The sequence below is a fragment of the Pinus tabuliformis genome, chromosome X (genome assembly GCF_031772625.1).
Source record: "Pinus tabuliformis cultivar Carrire ecotype Pingquan chromosome X, CPIR1, whole genome shotgun sequence".
In the NCBI taxonomy this organism is placed as follows: domain Eukaryota; kingdom Viridiplantae; phylum Streptophyta; class Pinopsida; order Pinales; family Pinaceae; genus Pinus; species Pinus tabuliformis.
The window spans coordinates 439,665,420-439,685,586 of NC_142308.1; the positions used below are offsets into that span (position 1 = coordinate 439,665,420).

Genomic DNA, 20,167 nt, shown 5'->3' on the forward strand with positions numbered 1-20,167 from the left:
ATTTTCCTTTGTACATTATGTTATTTTAATTAAAAAAATATATCATACATCATTGTACCATCAATAAATATAGTGCAGAACTTAAATAACATATTAAATATTTAAATTTGAAAATCATTTGAAAAAATAAATTAAACTAAACAACATTAACAAATAAATCATTCAAAAACAATTTAAATTAAATACCATTAATAAAAATTCAAATATAACAAAATTAAGTTAAAATAAATTAAATGTATGAATATACAATATAAAATACATTGAATTTAACCACAATACTAATGTAAAAAGAAGATGTAACATAAGTTATAAGATATAAATAAAGACCATATTTCTAAATGAAAAACATATTAGTAAAATATAAAAATATAACTGAAATTCATTTAGAGAAATACAATAATCTAAAAATTCAAATGTACCATATCTTATAAGACATAAATAAAAAATATATTTCTAAATGAAAAATATATTTGTAAAATTTAAAAATATAATTGGAGGGCCCATCCAAAACTGATTCTGAGAGGCATAGGTTAAGTCAACTATATTTTTAATTGAGAAAGAAAACTCATAGACATATAAATGTAAAAGTAAGAAGCCAATTTAAATGAATCCACAAACTTTCACAGAGATAAACCAAATCAATGAATAAATGTAATAATCTGAAAGGAGTGAAATACAAATTGGAACAATAAAATTACAATAATAAATTAAGCCCAACTAAAAAAAATCAGTAAAAACCACTCTCATAAAACTAAATCATTACAATGTTAAATATATTAACATAACTAAAAGTGAAGTGAAAGTATTAGGTGGAAAAGAGCAGAGCTTAGAAGATGGATACAAACTACATCTATTACAAAGTAAAGTGATGAAGGTTTCTTTAATTCAATTATTTTAACATTCACGATGAAAAAAACCTACCCGGAATTGGGCTAAAGAAAACTACATAGAAAGAAGAGAGCGAAGTTAATGATCGAAAACTACATAGAAAGAAAGAGCGGCTAAGAAGAGAGAGAAAGGAATGAAATCCAGAGAGAATTTAAAATCATTATCATCAGGCTAGTCCGGTTAAAAATTCTTTCATCCATGCATCTCTTTTCGCTGATCTTCGGATCAATACATACAGAACAGAAAAACCCAAATGAACAAGAGCCATCCATATCGAAATTCTTACAATTGGAATTGATGAAACAAACAGGCTCTATCAAAAACAGAACAGGGTTAAAGATCGAAAACTACATAGAAAGAACAGAGCCAGAATTAATGCCAACCGAGAACAGATCCAAAAAAATAAAAATAAAACTAAAAATCAAAAGGAATTAATGGGATTGGCAGCGGACTAAGAAGAGAGAAGAAAGATTAAAGTACATAGAAGAAAGATTAAAGTACATAGTAGATTTAAGGGATTAATGAGATCCAGAGAGAAATAACAAAGAATAAAGATTTAAAAACATTAACATTAGGCCGGTCCGGTTAAAAATTCTACTTCAATCGATGCAAACAAAACCAAAGAATAACTCAGGAATACTAATATAAACTAAATACATATCAGTCTGGTTACCTTTCTCCATTGTAAATACATCCCTGCAACATGGATTGAAACATGGATTCAGAGGACTTAATTTAAGAAACCAAGAAACCGCCTCACATCGATGCACACTGACTGCAATCTGGGATCAGCATAGGATTCCTGTGGAATATGAATATGAAACCGCCTCAGCATGGATGCACAAGATTTAATTTAAAAAACCGAAAAACATGGATTCAGAGGATCTAAATTACAAAATCAAGAAACCGCTCACCATGGATGCAGAGGATCACCAAGAAACCGCAGGCTCTGAGGAATTTCTCCTCCAGAATAATGCTCCCAGTGGCCAGTATTTGACGATGGCCGCCGCCCAGATCCATATTGGCAGGCCCTGTTTCTCTCCATTTCTGTGCAACTAAGGATCTATACTGCCGCCTCACCAAGAATGCGGAAAATCTAATTTAAAAAACCATACAACTCTGAACATCAAGTTACCGAATTAAATGTCTAAAATCAAATCGATTCCTCTCTCCTTCACCTAATTTTATTTGCAGCCCACAACCCATAATCAGAGTGATCTATACCAGAATGCTTCATTTAATTGTGATCCTTGGGCAGAGTTCGGATGCCTCATTTAACTGTCATCCCTGGGCAAAGTTGTCTTGATTCAGTAATTGATAGGCTACCTGCCTCTGCTTCTATGAAAACACAAGCACGCCTCTGCCTCCAGCTCTCAGAGAATACAACCACACCACACAGACAGACACACCTAACAACAGAGACCAGACCACATTCATACACACACAACACATGGAGCTCCAAACATACAGACGCACGAGACTAGACCACACAATGCAGAAACTTTGAGAGGAGGAGGAGGAGCACAACAATCCCAATCCAATGCCAATATGAATCCAAAAATTAAATCGAATTAAAGCAATCAAGAACTTGAACCGTTGAGATAACCAGTTTGATAAGCAGCACCCTTTATCTCGCGCACTCTGCTATCTCATAGATGTTGATGCCAATTCTATTTGCAACGGACGACTAGGATTATCTCTTACAAAGATTCTCCAGCTTTTTTCACAACAGAAATAGTAAAAAGCATAATCCCTGTCATCCTAACAGAAATAGTAATAAAAACATAATCCTGAAGCAAAAAAATAATAAAAACAGCCATCACATCAAAATTCGTTGACGTTGCACCAACACAGTCACAGCCATCAGAAAACACTTCCAAAACGCGAATACAGAAAATTCCGTTGAAGGAGCGGATCCGTTGAAATAGCTGTAAGATGCTTTTCTTGAAATTCTCATCCAAAGTACTTAACATCCACGTCCGTCCAAATTTGGAATGTTCACGTTTGAATTTGAATATGAATTTAAGGTGGGATTTTTGACATCCGTTAAATTCAATTAATATTTTTATGCGAGAGAGCTAGGTATGTTCTTTTATTTCTAATATAATTGATGGTTTTCATTTGGCTTCAACACTCATAAAATTAAATTGCTCTTTAAGTTTTATTTATTTATTTTTTTAGTTTTGAATTATTAGTTTTATTTATTTTTCTAATTGAGAACTATAAGTTTTTTGATCTGAACTTATATTTTAACGGTCTTACTCAATAACAATAGATACTTTATTTATAAGCTCTTTCTAGTTCCGTGCTTTTTATTATCAACCATTAATGTTTCCAGGTTACTAGAAGTCATCTATTTTTTCCATATTTATGTATTCAATAATATATATAGTATGTTTTCATTCAGGTTTCAATATTTAATAATATATATATAGCATGTTTTCATTTAGGTTTCAATAGCAATAGATTTGCCTTTCAGTTTGGCATGCATTTTTTAATTTGAAAATGGTAAGTTTTTTATATGAAATTATATGTTCACCCATTTCAAATGTGATTGGTAACATAAATTAAGATGAAGTTAAACTTAATTATATATAAACATGTTTCTTTTAAAGTAGAATAGTGATTCAAAAATTTTAATCTGATTATTAATTATTAGATTTATGGTAGGACCATTAAGTATTTCATAAAAAAATTAGTAGTATACACAAGTCAAAGACTGAGTTTTATGTGAAGGTAGTTAAGTTTCTTTTGTCATTTTATTTAAATTGATTGATTAACAAAATATCATTTGAGCAAGTTTCATATGAAAGAGTTATGGTTTCTTAGGCATGTGATATTGTAATATACCCTATTTGTAGATTAAGAAACTCTGTAATAAAGTGGATATAAATATTCATGGATAAAAATATTCCATGTTGTTTAAAATGAATATATGTTTAACTTATAATAATAATAATAATAAGATATTTAATTTCAAATTTTTCTAAATTTTAGAAACGTGAGATGTATTATGATGTAAATGTTTTGATGTTTATTATGGATTGATAATTATTAACATTTACTACTCATTTAATTTATATAATTATGCAAGTATGTAAATTTGTATTAAAAATGTGTTATTTTTTTTAATATTGATTATTTAAATACATTTTAAATATTTTAAAGCTACTTTAATACTAAAGGTTTTAAATATTTGAAAATACATTTTATAGTGAATTACTCGTGCGTTTACATCTTTTTGTTATGGGGAGTGAGATTTTATCTTATTTTGGTTATTGGATTTGTGTGTTTAAAATTTTTTAGTATAGAATTTTCTTCCCAAAATAATATGCACACTTTACTTTGTATGGTTTGAAGTGTAGAAAGAATTTTTATTGTTTTTTGCTTCTTGCTTGGCCTTGCTCTTCATATGGTTTGAAGTGTAGAAAGAATTTTTTTTGTTTTTTGCTTCTTGCTTGGCCTTGCTCTTCTTCTTTTTTGTAAGTTTAGATATATTTTTTTTGAATCTTTTTTTAGTTTTTATACAGTATTGAACAACTAAAAGTTCGTCTTAGAAGAATGGAAATTCAAGTTTAAAAGAATGTATTCCTTAGACAAAACTATTCTCCAAACTTGCATTCTTGTATTTTCCAAAGAACTATAATTTATCTAAAGCACTGTATGATTTAAAAGATTATTCCTTTTCACTAAACCATAAATTATGTACTTGACATATATAAATGCATTTGCATACTATGCATCTCCACTATAGAGTAGATTGATTGTCATTTTGAGAACAATTTTGTTTCTATACATAAAGTGATGTCTACTAAAAATGTCATTGTTTACATCGTCTTTACCCATGGGTTTATGTTGTCTTTCACATCAGTACCACATAACAAGAATCAACTCACCAAGACTATAGCTCCCATAATAAGAACTTTTACCAGTTTTTTTTACTAGTGCAACCATATAAATTAAATTACTTGTATACACATTAATCCATGAGAAGAATCAAAACACTTACCCCATTATACATCTAACTTTATCCAAATAAGAAGGAATGATAAAAGTTAACTAAATTATAATTTTTTATCCCCACTTTACCATGAAAATTCTTAACTCAAGTAAATAACTCTTCTTACAATACTAAGTTCTCTTCTTATCCCCACTTTCTATTCATATTTGTCCAAACAACTTATAGTTGCTTGGCGAGGCTTAGGTATGTCATCACCACCAAATATTTCCAAAACCTCTAGAGGCGGGTAGTCCTATATATCGAAATCCATTCATAAGGCTAGTATGGATGTAGCAAAAGGAAGAAAATTATCACTTGATGGGGTTCTTAGAGAAAAAGGAAACCTCAAAATGGTTTCTCGATGAAGTGGTTATCTTTTAACTATATAGGCTTGGCTAGCCATGACAAAAAAACTAGCCCTTGGGAGATTATTAGAGTTGGAGAAATCAGATGTGATATTTCTGTAAGAGACGCTTGGGGATAGTGAACAAATTGCATCACTATTAGAATCTATGAAATCAGAATGGACTTTCCATGCCTTAGACATGAGAGGTAGATCTCGTGGAATTGTTGTAGGAAAAAAAAATATACTAATGGAGGGAAGGAGTACTAATGGCAGATATTTTTTCTAATTAATTTGGTCTTGAAATTAGGATTTTTAATATATATGTACCATGTCAAAATAGTATGTAATTATTGGAAGCTCCTGTGATCATTAGTTATGCAGGCTCACAATATAATTTTGGGGGGGGATTTAAATTTTTCCGTGGGACATGAAAACTCCTTGGGTAGCCATGCACATGTAGATTCACTTAGAATTTTTTGAACAACTACTTGAGAATAAAAAATTTATTGATATAGAAATAGCACTTATTCAACTTACGTGGAGAAATCAAAGATTTGGGGATGCTATGTTAGCAAGGCACCTTGATAGATTCCTAATTCAGGAACCACTGATGGATAAGATAGAAATGGTTAGATAATGCCAAGTTGGTTCAGGAGGAATATCAGATCACTCACCTATTTTTTATAAGTAGAAGGTATTTCTCCAAAACCATGGGAACCTTTCAAAATTTAATTCGACATGGTTAAAGGATGAGGAATTTCAAAGAATTGTTAAACAGGTATGGCAGGATAGATCAGAGATTGAAATAAGGTCATTGACAGAGCACCTGGATGGAAACCTTATTTGCCTTAAGCAAAGGATGATAGAATGGGAAAGGAAAAGAAAAAAAAGGAAGAGGAGTCCCTCAACAATATTGAATTTGAATTAGCTAGGTTAGAAGACCCTCACAGTGGTGGGTATGATTCTCTTTAATCAAAGCTATATATCATGAACTAGAAGTAGAGAAAATCAAGATATTAAAGGAAAAGGAAGAAACATGGAGACTTCAGATTAGAGCTCTCTAGCTCCAAGAGGAAGATGATATTACCAAAATTTCCCAACAACACACAAGAGGTCAGAAATTAGAGCATGAGGAGGGATCCTCATTGCATTATTTCAGGATATTAATGAATCCTAAACCCCAAACAATAAACCTAAAACCCTTAACTCTAAACCATAAACACTAAGAATTTTATGGCATTTTAAAAAGTAGTCTGTAACTTTTATTTAAGTGTTTATTAAAAGCATTTACTCATGTTATAAACCCTAAACCCTAAACTCTATACCTAAAACTCCAAACCCTAAAGCCTAAAGTGTAAACCCTAAATACTAAGCATTTTATAGCATGTTAAAAACCATTTTGTAACTTTTATTTAAATGTTTATTAAAAGCATTTACTAAAGTGTTATAAACCCTAAAACCTAAACCTCAAACCTTAAACCTAAAACCAAAAATTAAAACCCAAAAACCTAAACCCTAAGCATTTTATAATAGTTTAAAAAGAGTTTTGGAACTTTTATTTAAGTATTTATTAAAAGCACTTACGAAGGTCTTGTAAACCCTAAACCCTAAACCCCAAAGGCCAAACCATAAACACTTAACCCTAAGTAGTTTATATCATTTTAAAAGGAATTTTGTAACTTTTATTTAAGCCTTGATTAAAAACATTTAATAAAGTCTTATAAACCATAAACACTGCCCAAAACCACCCTAAACTCTAAAACCCAAACCCTAAATGCTAAACACTAAACCCTAATCATTTTATAACATTTTAAAAATGATTTTGTAACTTTTATTACAATGCTTATCAAAATAATTTACTAAAGAATTATAAACCCTAAACTCTAAACCGAAAAACTGAAACCCTAAACCCTAAACCTTAAATCCTACACTCTAAGAATTTTATAGAATTTTAAAAAGTTTTTTGTAACTTTTATTTAAGTTTTTATTAAAATCATTTACTGAAACCTTATAAACCCTAAACCTTAAACCCTAAACCCTAAGCATTTTATAACATTTTAAAAATAGTTTTTTAACCTTTATTTAAGTCTTTATTAAAATAATTTACTAAATCCTTATAAACCCTAAATCCTAAAACATGAACCCTAAACCCTAAACCCCAAACCATAAATACTAGTCATTTTATAACATTTTAAAAAGTTTTTTGTTACTTTCATTTAAGTGCTTATTAGAAGCATTTTCTAAAATGTTATAAACTGTAAACCCTAAAACCTAAACAATAAAACCTAAACCCTGAACACTAAGTATTTTATAAATTTTCAAAAGTGTTTTATAACTTTTATTGAACTTTTTATCAAAATAATTTACCAAATTGTTATAAACCCTAAAACCTAAGCCCTGAACCATAAACCATAAACCCTATACCCTATACCCTAAACCTTAATCATTTTATAACATTTTGAAAATCGTTTTGTAGCTTTTATATAATTATTTATTAAAATAATTTACTTAAGTGTTATAAAACCTAAACCCTAAACACTACACCTAAAAACATAATACCTAAACCCTATGTATTTTATAACATTTTAAAATGTGTTTTCTAAATTTTATTTAGGTGTTTATTAAAAGCATTTACTAAAGTGTTATAAACCCTAAAACCTAAACCCTAAGCATTTTACAACATTTTAAAGTGTTTTGTAACTTTTATTTAAGTGTTTAATAAAAGCATTTACTAAAGCGTTATAAACCTTAAACTGCAAACTCAAAACCCAAAACCCTTAATCCCTGAACCCTAAAACCTAAACCCTAATCATTTTATAACATTTTAAAAAGTGATTTGTAACTTTAGTGTTATAAATCATAAACCCTAAACCCAAAACACTAAATCCCAAACTGTAAACCCTAACACTAATAATTTTATAACATTTTAGAAAGTGTTCAGTAACCTTTATTTAAGTGTTTATTAAAAGAATTTACTAAAGTATTATAAAACCTCAACCCTAAACCCCAAACCCCAAACCGTATATCCTAATGCTTAAATACTAAAGGATAAAGCATAAAATCATTTACTAAGGTCTTATAAACCCTAAACCCTAAAGCCTAAAGCTTGAAATCATTTACTAATGTCTTATAAACTATAAACCCTAAACTCCAAAACATAAACCCTAAACCGTAAGCATAAACCCAAAACCCTAAAACCTAAGGATTTTATGACATTTTAAAAAGTGTTTTGTAACTTTTTTTAAGTGTTTATATAAAGAATTTACTAAAGTCTTATGAACCCTAAACCCTAAACCTTAAGCATTATTTAACATTTTAAACCCTAAACCTAAACCCTAAGCATTCAATGACATTTTAACAAGATTTTGTAACTCTTTTTGAAGTGTTTATTAAAAGCATTTACTAATATGTTATAAACCCTAAATCCTAGGCCATAAGCATTTTATAACATTTTAAACCCAAAACCCAAAACCCTAAAGCCTAAACTCTAAACCCTAAGTATTTTATAACATTTTAATAAGAATTTTCTAACTTTTTTTAAGTGTTAATTAAAATCATTTACTAAAGTGTTATAAACCCTAAACCCTAAACCATGAGCATTTTATAGAATTTTAAATCCTAAACCCTAAATCCTAAGAATTTTATAACATTTTAACAAGTGTTTTGTAACTTTTTTTTATGTTGTTATTAAAAGAATTTATCAAAGTGTTATAAATCCCAAACCCAAACCATAAAACCTATCCCTAAACACTAAGAATTTTATAACGTTTTAAAATACATTTTTGTAACTTTTTAAAGTGTTTATTAAAAGCATTTAATAAAGTGTTATAACCCTAAACCTTAAAAATATTATAAAATTTTAACAAGAGTTTTGTAGCTTTTATTTAAGTGTTTATTAAAATTGTTTACCAAAGTGTTATAAACCCTAAATCCTAAACTCAAACACCAAACCATAAACCATAAACCCTAAACCCTAAGCATTTTATAACATATTAAAAAGATTTTTAACTTTTATTTAAGTGATTATTAAGAGGATTTACTAAAGCCTTATAAACCCTAGACTCTTAACCCTAAACCGTAAGAAATTTATAACATTTTAAAAACTGTTTTTTAACTTTTATTTAAGTGTTTATTATAACGATTTACTAAAGTCTTATAAACTCTAAACCCTAAGCATTTTATAGCATTCTAAAAAGAGTTTTGTAACTTTTACTTATGTTTTTATCAAAATAATTCACTGAGTTGTTATAAACCCTAAACCATAAAAACTAAACCATGAACTATAAAACATAAACCAAAAAACCTAAAACCTAAACACTTAACCCTAAGACTTTTATAACATTTCAAAAAGCATTTTGTAACTTTTATTTAAGTGTTTATTAAAACAATTTACTAAAGTGTTATAAACCGTAAACTGTAAACACTAAACCCTATACCTTATACCCGAAAACATAAACCCTAAGCATTTCATAACACTTTAAAAAGTGTTTTGTAACTTTTTTTACGTGTTTATTAAAATAATTTACTTAAGTGTTATAAACTTTAAACCCTAATCCCTAAAACCTAAACACTAATTATTTTATAACATTTTAAAGGGTGTTTGGTAACTTTTATTTAAGTGTATATTAAAAACGCTTAATAAAGTGTTATAAACACTTCTTCATAAACCTTTTTCATTTTATTTATTTTTCTTCATAACTCCTCGAGGCTCCATGGGATGAATGCATTATGTGTAATATGTAGCAACATATACCTCCTTAAGGTGGGGTGGTTCATCCCTAAACCCTAAACCCATAACCCTAAACCCCAAACCGTAAACCATAAATCCTAAACCCCAAATCCTAAAAACTAAACCCTAAGAATTTTATAAAATTTTAAAAATTGTTTTGTAACTTTTATTTAAGTGTTTATTAAAACAATTACTAATGTGTTATAAACTAGAAACCATTTACCCTAAACCCCAAACCCTAAACCCTAAACCAAAAGTCTTAAAATTTAAATCCTAGGCATTTTATAAAGTGTTATAAACCCTAAACCATATACCTTAAAGTGTTTATTATAAGAATTTACTAAAGTCTTATCAAACCTAAACCTTAGGCATTTTATAGCATTCTAAAAATATTTTTGTAACTTTTACTTAAGTTTTTGTCAAATTAATTTACTAAGGTGTTAGAAACACCAAAACCATAAAAACTAAACCCTAAACCAAAAAACCTAAACCCTAAACGCTAACCCCTAAGCCTTTTATAACATTTAAAAAAGTGTTTTGTAACTTTTGTTTAAGTGTTTATTAAAGCAATTTACTAAAGTGTATAATCCCTAAATCCTAAACCCTAAACCCTAAACTTTGAACCCTAAACCTTATACCCTAAAACCTAAACCCTAAGAATTTCATAACATTTTAAAAAGTGTTCTGTAACATTTTTTACATGTTTATTAAATGAATTTACTAAAGTGTTATAAACTTTAAACCCGAATCCCTAAAACTGAAACCCTAATTAATTTATAACATTTTAAAGAGTGTTTTTTATATTTTATTTAAGTGTATATTAAAAATATTTACTATAGTGTTATAAACCCTGGACCCTAAATGCTAAAGCCTTAGATTTTTATAACATTTTAAAAACTATTTGTAACTTTTATTTACGTGCTTATTAAAATAATTTACTAAAATGTTATAAATCCTAAATCCTAAACCCTAAACCCAAAACCGTAATCCCTAAACCATATACCATAAGAATTTTATCAGTATCTATAATAAGAGAAGAGCACACCTGGGTATGTGAGTGTAGGAGGGAGAAAATTGCTATACATGAGATACCCCAACCTTTGTCTTTCAACCCTTCTTCATAAACCTTTTTAATTTTATTTATTTTTCTTCATAACTCCTCGAGGCTCCACGAGATGAATGCATTATGTGTAATATGTAACAACAGATGCCCCCTTAAGGTGGGGTGGTTCATCCCTAAAACCTTAACCCTAGACACTAAACCCTTAACCCTAAACCCCAAACCCTAAACCACAAACCCTAAACCCCAAACCCTAAACCACAAACCCTAAATCCAGATCATGCTACCCCAAATCCTAAACCACAAAACCCTGAACCCTAAACGATAAGAATTTTATAAACCTTAAACACTCTACCATAAACCCTAAACCCTAAACCCCAAACCCTAAACCGTACACCCTAAAACTGAAACCCTAAACCCCAAACCATAAACAATAAACCATAAATGTTAAGCATTTTATAACATTTTAAAAATAATTTTGTAAATTTTATTTAAGTGTTTATTAAAATCTCTTATGAAAGTGTTATAAACGCTAAATTCAAAACCGTAAACCGTAAACCCCATAAAATAAACCTCAAACCCTTAACTCTAATCCATAAACACTAAGCATTTTATAACATTTCAAAAAGCAGTCTGTAACTTTTATTTAAATGTTTATTAAAAACATTCACTCAAGTGTTATAGACCCTAAACCTTAAACCCTAAATCCTAAGAATTTTATAACATTTTAAAACCCATTTGTAACTTTTATTTAAGTGTTTATTAAAAGAATTTACAAAAGTGTTATAAACCCTAAACCCTAAACCTAAAACATAAAGTCAAAACCCTAAAACCTAAATCCTAAGCATTTTATAACATTTGAAAAATTGTTTGGTAACTTCTATTTAAGTGTTTATTGAAATCATTTTCTAAAGTGTTATGAACCCTAAACCCTAAACCTAAAACCTAAAATCAAAACCCAAAACACTAAATCCTAAGCATTTTCTAACAATTTAAAAAGCGTTTTGTAACATTTATTTAAGTATTTATTAAAAGCTTTTATGAAATTTTTATAAACCCTAAATTCAAAATCCTACACCCTAGACCCCCAACAATAAACCTCAAACCCTTAACACTAAACCATAAACACTAAGCATTTTATAACATTTTAAAAAGTAGTCTATAACATTTATTTAAGTGTTTATTAAAAGCATTTACTCAAGTGTTTCAAACCCTAAACCCTAAATCCTAAGAATTTTATAACATTTTAAAAACCATTTTGTAATTTTTATTTAAGTGTTTATTAAAAGAATTTACTAAAGTGTTATAAACCCTAAACCCCAAACTCAAAAGCTAAAATCAAAACTGAAAACCCTAAGCATTTTTAACAGTTAAAAAGCATTTTGGAACTTTTATTTAAGTCTTTATTAAAAGCATCTACCAAGATCTTATAAACCCTAAACTCTAAATCCCAAAGGCCAAACGGTAAACACTAAACCCTAGCATTTTATATAATTTTAAAAATAATTTTGTAACTTTTATTTAAGACTTGATTAAAATCATTTACTAAAGTCTTGTAAACCATAAACCCTAAATGCTAAACCACCAAAAACCCTAAACCCAAAACCCTAAATGCTAAACCCTAAACCATACTCATTTTATAACATTTTAAAATGTGTTTTGTAACTTTTATTTAAACGCTTATTAAAATTATTTAGTAAAGCATTATAATCCCTAAACCCTAAACTCTAAACCCTAAACCCTAGACCTAAGACCCTAAACCCTAAAACCCAAACCCTAAACCCTCAACACTTTATAACATTTTAAAAATGGTTTTGTAACTTTTATTTAAGTTTTTATTAAAAGAATTTACTTAAGTGTTATAAACCATAAACCCTAAACCCTATAGCCTAAACCCTAAACCCTAAGCATTTTATAATAGTTTAAAAAGTGTTTTGTAAATTTTCTTTAAGTGTTTATTAAAGAATTTACTAAATTTTTATAAACCTTAAAACCCAAATCTTAAACCCTAAACCCCAAATCCTAAAACCTACACCCTAAAACCCATACCCTAAACCCCAAATCATAAACCATAAACCATAAATTCTAAGCATTTTATAACATCTTAAAAAGCGTTTTGTAAATTTTATTTAAGTGTTTATTAAAAGCTTTTACGAAAGTGTTATAAACCCTAAATTCAAAACCCTAAACCCTAAACCCCAAACAATAAACCTCAAACCCTTAACTCTAAACCATAAACACTGAGCATTTTATAACATTTTAAAAAGCAGACTGTAACTTTTATTTAAGTCTTCATTAAAAGAATTTACTCAAGTGTTATAAACCCTAAACCCTAAACCCTAAACCCTAAGTATTTTATAACATTTTAAAAATTGTTTTATAACTTTTATTTAAGTGTTTATTAAAATCATTTACTGAAGTGTTATAAACCCTAAACCCTAAACATAAAACCTAAAAAAAAACCTAAAACCCTAAACCCTAAGCATTTTATAACAGTTTAAAAAGAGTTTTGGAACTTTTATTTAAGCCTTTATTAAAAGCATTTACCAAGGTCTTATAAACCCTAAACTCTAAATCCCAAAGGCCAAACCGTAAACACTAAACCCTAGCATTTTATATCATTTTAAAAATAATTTTGTAGCTTTTATTTAAGCCTTAATTAAAACCATTTACTAAAGTCTTATAAACCATAAGCCCTAAATGCTAAACCATGCTAAACCCTAAACCCCAAACACTAAACGCTAAACACTAAACCCTAATCATTTTATAACATTTTAAAAATCATTTTGTGACTTTTATTACAGTGTTTATTAAAATAATTTACTAAAGCATTATAAATCCTAAACACTAAACCCTAAACTCTAAACCCCAAACCTCAAACCCTAAACCCTAAAACTTAAATCCTAAACTATAAACATTTTATAACATTTTAAAAAGTCCTTTGTAACTTTTATTTAAGTATTTATTAAAATAATTTATGGAACCCTTATAGACCGTGAATCTTAAGCCCTAAACCCCAAACCCTAAACCTTAAGCATTTTATAACATTTAAAAAAAAAATCAACTTTTATTTAAGTGTTTATTAAAACAATTTACTAAATCCTTATAAACCATAAATCCTAAAAAATGAACACTAAACCCTAAACCCCAAACCCTAAATACTAATCATTTTATAACAGTTTAAAAAGCATTTTGTAACTTTGATTTAAGTGTTTATTAAAAACATTTTCTAAAATGTTATAAACCTTAAACCCCAAAACCTAAAAAAAAAAACCCTAAACCCTAATTATTTTATAACCTTTTGAAAAGTGTTTTGTAACTTTTCTTTAAGTGTTTATTAAAAGAATTTACTAAATTGTTATAAACCTTAAAACCCAAATCTTAAACCCTAAACCCCAAATCCTAAAACCTACACCCTAAAACCCAAACCCTAAACCCCAAATGATAAACCATAAACCATAAATTCTAAGCATTTTATAACATCTTAAAAAGCGTTTTGTAAATTTTATTTAAGTGTTTATTAAAAGCTTTTACGAAAGTGTTATAAACCCTAAATTCAAAACCCTAAACCCTAAACCCCAAACAATAAACCTCAAACCCTTAACTCTAAAACATAAACACTGAGCATTTTATAACATTTTAAAAAGCAGACTGTAACTTTTATTTAAGTCTTCATTAAAATAATTTACTCAAGTGTTATAAACCGTAAACCCTAAACCCTAAACCCTAAGTATTTTATAACATTTTAAAAATTGTTTTATAACTTTTATTTAAGTGTTTATTAAAATCATTTACTGAAGTGTTATAAACCCTAAACCCTAAACATAAAACCTAAAAAAAACCTAAAACCCTAAACCCTAAGCATTTTATAACAGTTTAAAAAGAGTTTTGGAACTTTTATTTAAGCCTTTATTAAAAGCATTTACCAAGGTCTTATAAACCCTAAACTCTAAATCCCAAAGGCCAAGCCGTAAACACTAAACCCTAGAATTTTATATCATTTTAAAATAATTTTGTAACTTTTATTTAAGCCTTAATTAAAACCATTTACTAAAGTCTTATAAACCATAAGCCCTAAATGCTAAACCATGCTAAACCCTAAACCCCAAACACTAAATGCTAAACACTAAACCCTAATTATTTTATAACATTTTAAAAATAGTTTTGTAACTTTTATTACAATTTTTATTAAAATAATTTACTAATGCATTATAAATCCTAAACACTATAGCCTAAACTCTAAACCCCAAATCTGAAACACTAAACCCTAAACCTTAAATCCTAAACTCTAAGCAATTTATACTATTTCAAAAAGTGTTTTGTAACTTTTATTTAAGTGTTTATTAAAATAATTTATGGAACCCTTATAGACCGTGAATCTTAAGCCCTAAACCCCAAACCCTAAACCCTAAGCATTTTATAACATTTAAAAAAAAATTAACTTTTATTTAAGTGTTTATTAAAACAATTTACTAAATCCTTATAAACCATAAATCCTAAAAAATGAACACTAAACCCTAAACCCCAAACCTAAATACTAATCATTTTATAACATCTTAAAAAGTGTTTTATAACTTTTATTTAAGTGTTTATTAAAAACATTTTCTAAAATGTTATAAACCTTAAACCCTAAAACCTCAACAAAAACCCCTAAGTATTTTATAACCTTTTGAAAAGTTTTTTGTAACTTTTATTTAACTTTTTACTAAAATAACTTACTAAATTGTTACAAACCCTAAAACCTAAGCCCTGAACTGTAAACCCCAAATCCTAAACCCTATACACTAAAACCTAATCATTTTATAACATTTCAAAGATCATTTTGTAGATTTTATTTAAGTGTTTATAAAAATAGTTTACTAAATTGTTATAAAACCGAAACCCTAATCCCCAAACACTACACCTGAAACCCTAAAACCTCATCCCTAATCATTTCAAAAGATTTTAAAAATCATTTTAAACTTTTATTTATGTGTTTATTAAAAGAATTTACAAAAGTGTTATAAATCCTAAACCCTAAACGTTATTTTTTTTAATATTTGAAAAAGTGTTTTTTAACTTTAGTGTTATAAATCCTAAACCATAAACACTAAAACCTAATCTCTAAACCTGAAACCATAAATCCCAAACCGTAAACCCCAGATGGTAAATCCTAAACACTAAGAATTTTATAAAATTTTAGAAATCATTCTATAACTTTTATTCAAGTTTTTATTAAAAGAATTTACTAAGGTTTTATAAAACATAATCTCTAAACCCCAAACCCCAAACCATATATCCTAATGCTTAAAGCCTAAACGATAAAACCTAAAATCACTTACTAATTTCTTATAAACCCTAAACCCTAAGGCCTAAAGCTTGATAGCATTTGCTAAGGTCTTATAAACTCTAAACCCTAAATTCCAAAACCTAAACCCTAAACCATACGCCCTAAAACCCAAACCCTAAAACCTAAGGAATTTAGAACATTTTAAAAAGTGTTTTGTAACTTTTATTTAAGTGTTTAATAAAACCATTTACTAAAGTGTTATAAACTCTAAACCGCTATTCCCTAAACCCTTAACCTTAAACCCCAAACCCTAAAAATAACTAAACCCTAAAAACCCTAAAAAAACCATAAACCATAAAAAACCCTAATCACTAAAAACCCTAAACCCTAAAAAACCCTAAACCCTAAAAACCCCAGAAAACCTTAAACCCTAAAAATTGTTTTTTTTTTACTTTTTAGATAAGTGCTTATTAAAAGAATTTATTAAAGCATTATAAACCATAAACCCTAAACCCTAATAGCCACACCCCCAACCTAAAATCTAAACCCCAAACCATAAGCACTTTATAACATTTTAAACCCCAAACCATAAGCCCTAAGTATTTTATAACATTTAACAAGCGTTTGTAACTTTTGAAATCTGATGGAAATGGAAAGCATGAATCTAGAAGTGAATATTGTTTTGTTTTTTATTTTCCTTTATTTTAAGTTTCATAATCATCCATCTATATTAATTGATGTCTTCTAATCAACCATGTCTATTAATTTATAACTATATGATTATTTAAGTTAAAATTTTTGTTAATTTTGAATGGATAGTTCCAAATGTGAATTACAAATCTTGGATGGATAGCCACCACAACTAGAAGATGCATATTCTCAGAAATCACCAACAGATTATCTTCTGATTTACAATCAACACAATTGTCTTACAATAAATCCACTTAATAAGATCAACGTGCTCCAATATCTTGCTTTGACGTGTTTATTTCTTTGTTAAACAATGTAGATGTTACATGAACATTATGATGGCCAAACAATGTAGATGTTAAATGAACATTATGATAGCCATTTACAATATCCAAGGGTTCAGACATTCATCAAGTCATCATAGTTATAGGGTATTAACGAATTGGGAAGTTCAAAGTTTTATTTTTAACTCAACAGTTCTCTTCGCTGAAATATAATTTAATTCAATGTTCTAACATTGGTTATTTATAAGGTAAAATGTCATATAGCTGATGAGGTTGAACGATGAAATAAATAGAATTCAAGTTGATAAGGTTGATTAGTGAAATAGATGAAATTCAAGTTTTTTTTAATTTATTTATGTTTAATTAATTTTTCAAATGTTTTCTAGTAAAATTTATTTATTTTTAATTAGTTTTTCAAATGAATCATATCAAATTAGACTAAGTTGTAATTCAAGGCATACCAAGGTTAATTAATAACTTTTATAGTTTAGTCAACAATTTAGATCACTTAAAATCTTTCTAGAAATTTTATAAATTGTTTCAGCTTTGTCAACCAAAAACCTTTTAAAAATTGTTTGAGTTTTGTCAACCAAAACATTGATGTAGTTGCTTAGTTGTGCTCTGTTGTTTAATAAAAATAATCCGCAGTGACAAAGTCATTTACCCACTTTCATATTTAATGCTCATCTAGTTAAGTAGTCAAGGAATATTTAATTGTTTAGAAATTGTTTCAACTTTTTTAAAGAATATTTACTTGTTTTAGAAATTGTTTTAGTGTTTTCGAAGAATATTTATCTATTTAGAAATTGTTTCAGCGTTTTCAACCAAAACATTGATGTAGTCGCTTAGTTGTAGCTAAATATTCAAATATTTACCTATATTCCTGAATTTATCATCTAATTTAATTTATCATTATATTAGTGTGTCATGAAATTGGAGTGACCGTTACTTAAATAATTTAGTTAAGTATTCAAATATTTATCTATAATCATGAATCTATCATTAATTTATTTTATCATTAAATTTGTGTGTCATGAAATTGCATGTCGGTCCATTTTTCATTTACTTTCTGCGTCCAGAAATGCATAGAAATTGCATTGCATGTGGGCAAGGACTACCTCTACACAAGTCGCCTAGTTTACTTATGGTATTTGGTTGAACTTATTTGATAGTAATATATGTGACCATGTTAGACTAACAAGATTTTATTACTATAGTTTCTCTTATAAATTTATAGTTGCTCTTATAAATTTATAATCTCTTCAGTGCCATTATATATTTTTATTATTATTCTATATTTTGTTGATGACACAAACTTAAAATCGACTCATGGCAAGGCTGAACTGGAGAAGTTTTTCAATCATTTTAACTCTATATCTTCCGATATCAAGTTTACTATGGAGCTTGAAGAAAATGGTAAAATCCCCTTTTTAGATGTACTGATCAGTAGAAAAGAGGATGGTACTTTGGGACACCAGGTCTATAGAAAGAAAACACATATTGATAGCTATCTTCATGCTAACTCATACCATCATTGATCCCAAAAATCTGGCGTCTTAAACATTCTAGCTGTTAGGGCTCTCACTATTTCTGACCCTGATCACCTAAATCAAGAAATTGAACACTTAACCACTGTCTTCAAAAAACTAGGATACAAAGAGTTGAGTATTAAGAAAGCTATAAGAAGAGCTAAGGATAAGGTCGTCTCTAAGCATCCCCCTGAAAACAAGAAAGAAAATTGTGGAAAAGTTTACCTTCCATTCATCCAAGGGATTACGGATAAGATTGCAAAAATTTTAAGAAAGAATAACATAAACACCCAATTTACAACATGTGGAACAATAAGGCAAATGATGAGGTCAGTAAAGGATAACATCAATTGTCAAAAACTCAAGGGTGTGTACAATATTGATTGCTCTTGTGGCAAGAGTTATATTGGGGAAACAGGTCGGTCTCTGAAAATTAGACTTAAAGAGCACGAAGCTTATATAAAGAAGGAGAGATCCCGCACATCAGCCCTTGCAGAACACTCATCCAAAAAAAAACATCATGTGTGCTAAGAAGACGCTAAAATAATTGCAAGAGAGGATAATTATCAAAAAAGAAAAATCAAAGAGGCCATCGAAATTATGAAATTTCCTCATAACCTCAACAAGGGCAATGGGAGTGAGATTAGTGGAAATTGGCTTCCCTTAATTAGACAAATAAACCCCTCCAAGCCTTTAGAAGCATAGTATGAGAGGTTTTCAGAATTAATAAAATAATTAATTTAATTTTAATCAGATTAATTAAATTAAATTTATTAAATTAAATTAATTAAAATTAATAATTTAATTTGTTTTAATCAATTTAATTAATTAAATTAATTAATTAAATTAATTCTAATTAAAATTTGTCAATTAATTAAATTGAAAATTAATTATTAATAATAACAAAAATTAGCTTTGGATAAAAAATCAAAAAATAAAAATAAAAAATAAATAAATAAATAAAATAAAATAAAATAAAATTATAAAAATTATAAATTAATTAATTAATTGATGTACTTATCAATTAGACAATTAGGGTTAAATAAAATTAAGCATTAGAAAATTTAGAAAACAATAATAATAATAACAATAATAATAAAATTATGAATTAAATTAATTAAAACTAAATTAATTAACTAATCAATTAAATTTAAATTAATTTATATACTTGGGATTAATTAACTAAAATAAAAATTAAAAACAATAAGAAATATAAATTAATTAATTAAGCTAATTTATGAATTAAGTATATCAATTAAAATATTTTTAGATTCTTAGGTTAAATAAAAATAAGAAAAATAAATTAAAAACAATAAAACTAACCTAATCTCTATTATACATGTAATTAAGTAATTGAGTAATAAATAAAAAT

General features: G+C 27.7%; 1 long non-coding RNA gene across 1 annotated transcript; it reads right to left on the reverse strand.

Moving 5' to 3' along the window:
- Window positions 1–1,556: 1,556 nt before the first annotated feature.
- LOC149140459 (uncharacterized) lies at window positions 1,557–2,516 on the reverse strand. Its single transcript, XR_016265301.1, has 2 exons — window positions 1,803–2,516; window positions 1,557–1,690 (listed from the first exon to the last, which is right to left on the reverse strand). It is a non-coding gene; the product is annotated as an uncharacterized LOC149140459 (long non-coding RNA).
- Between the last annotated feature and the right edge of the window lie 17,651 nt (window positions 2,517–20,167).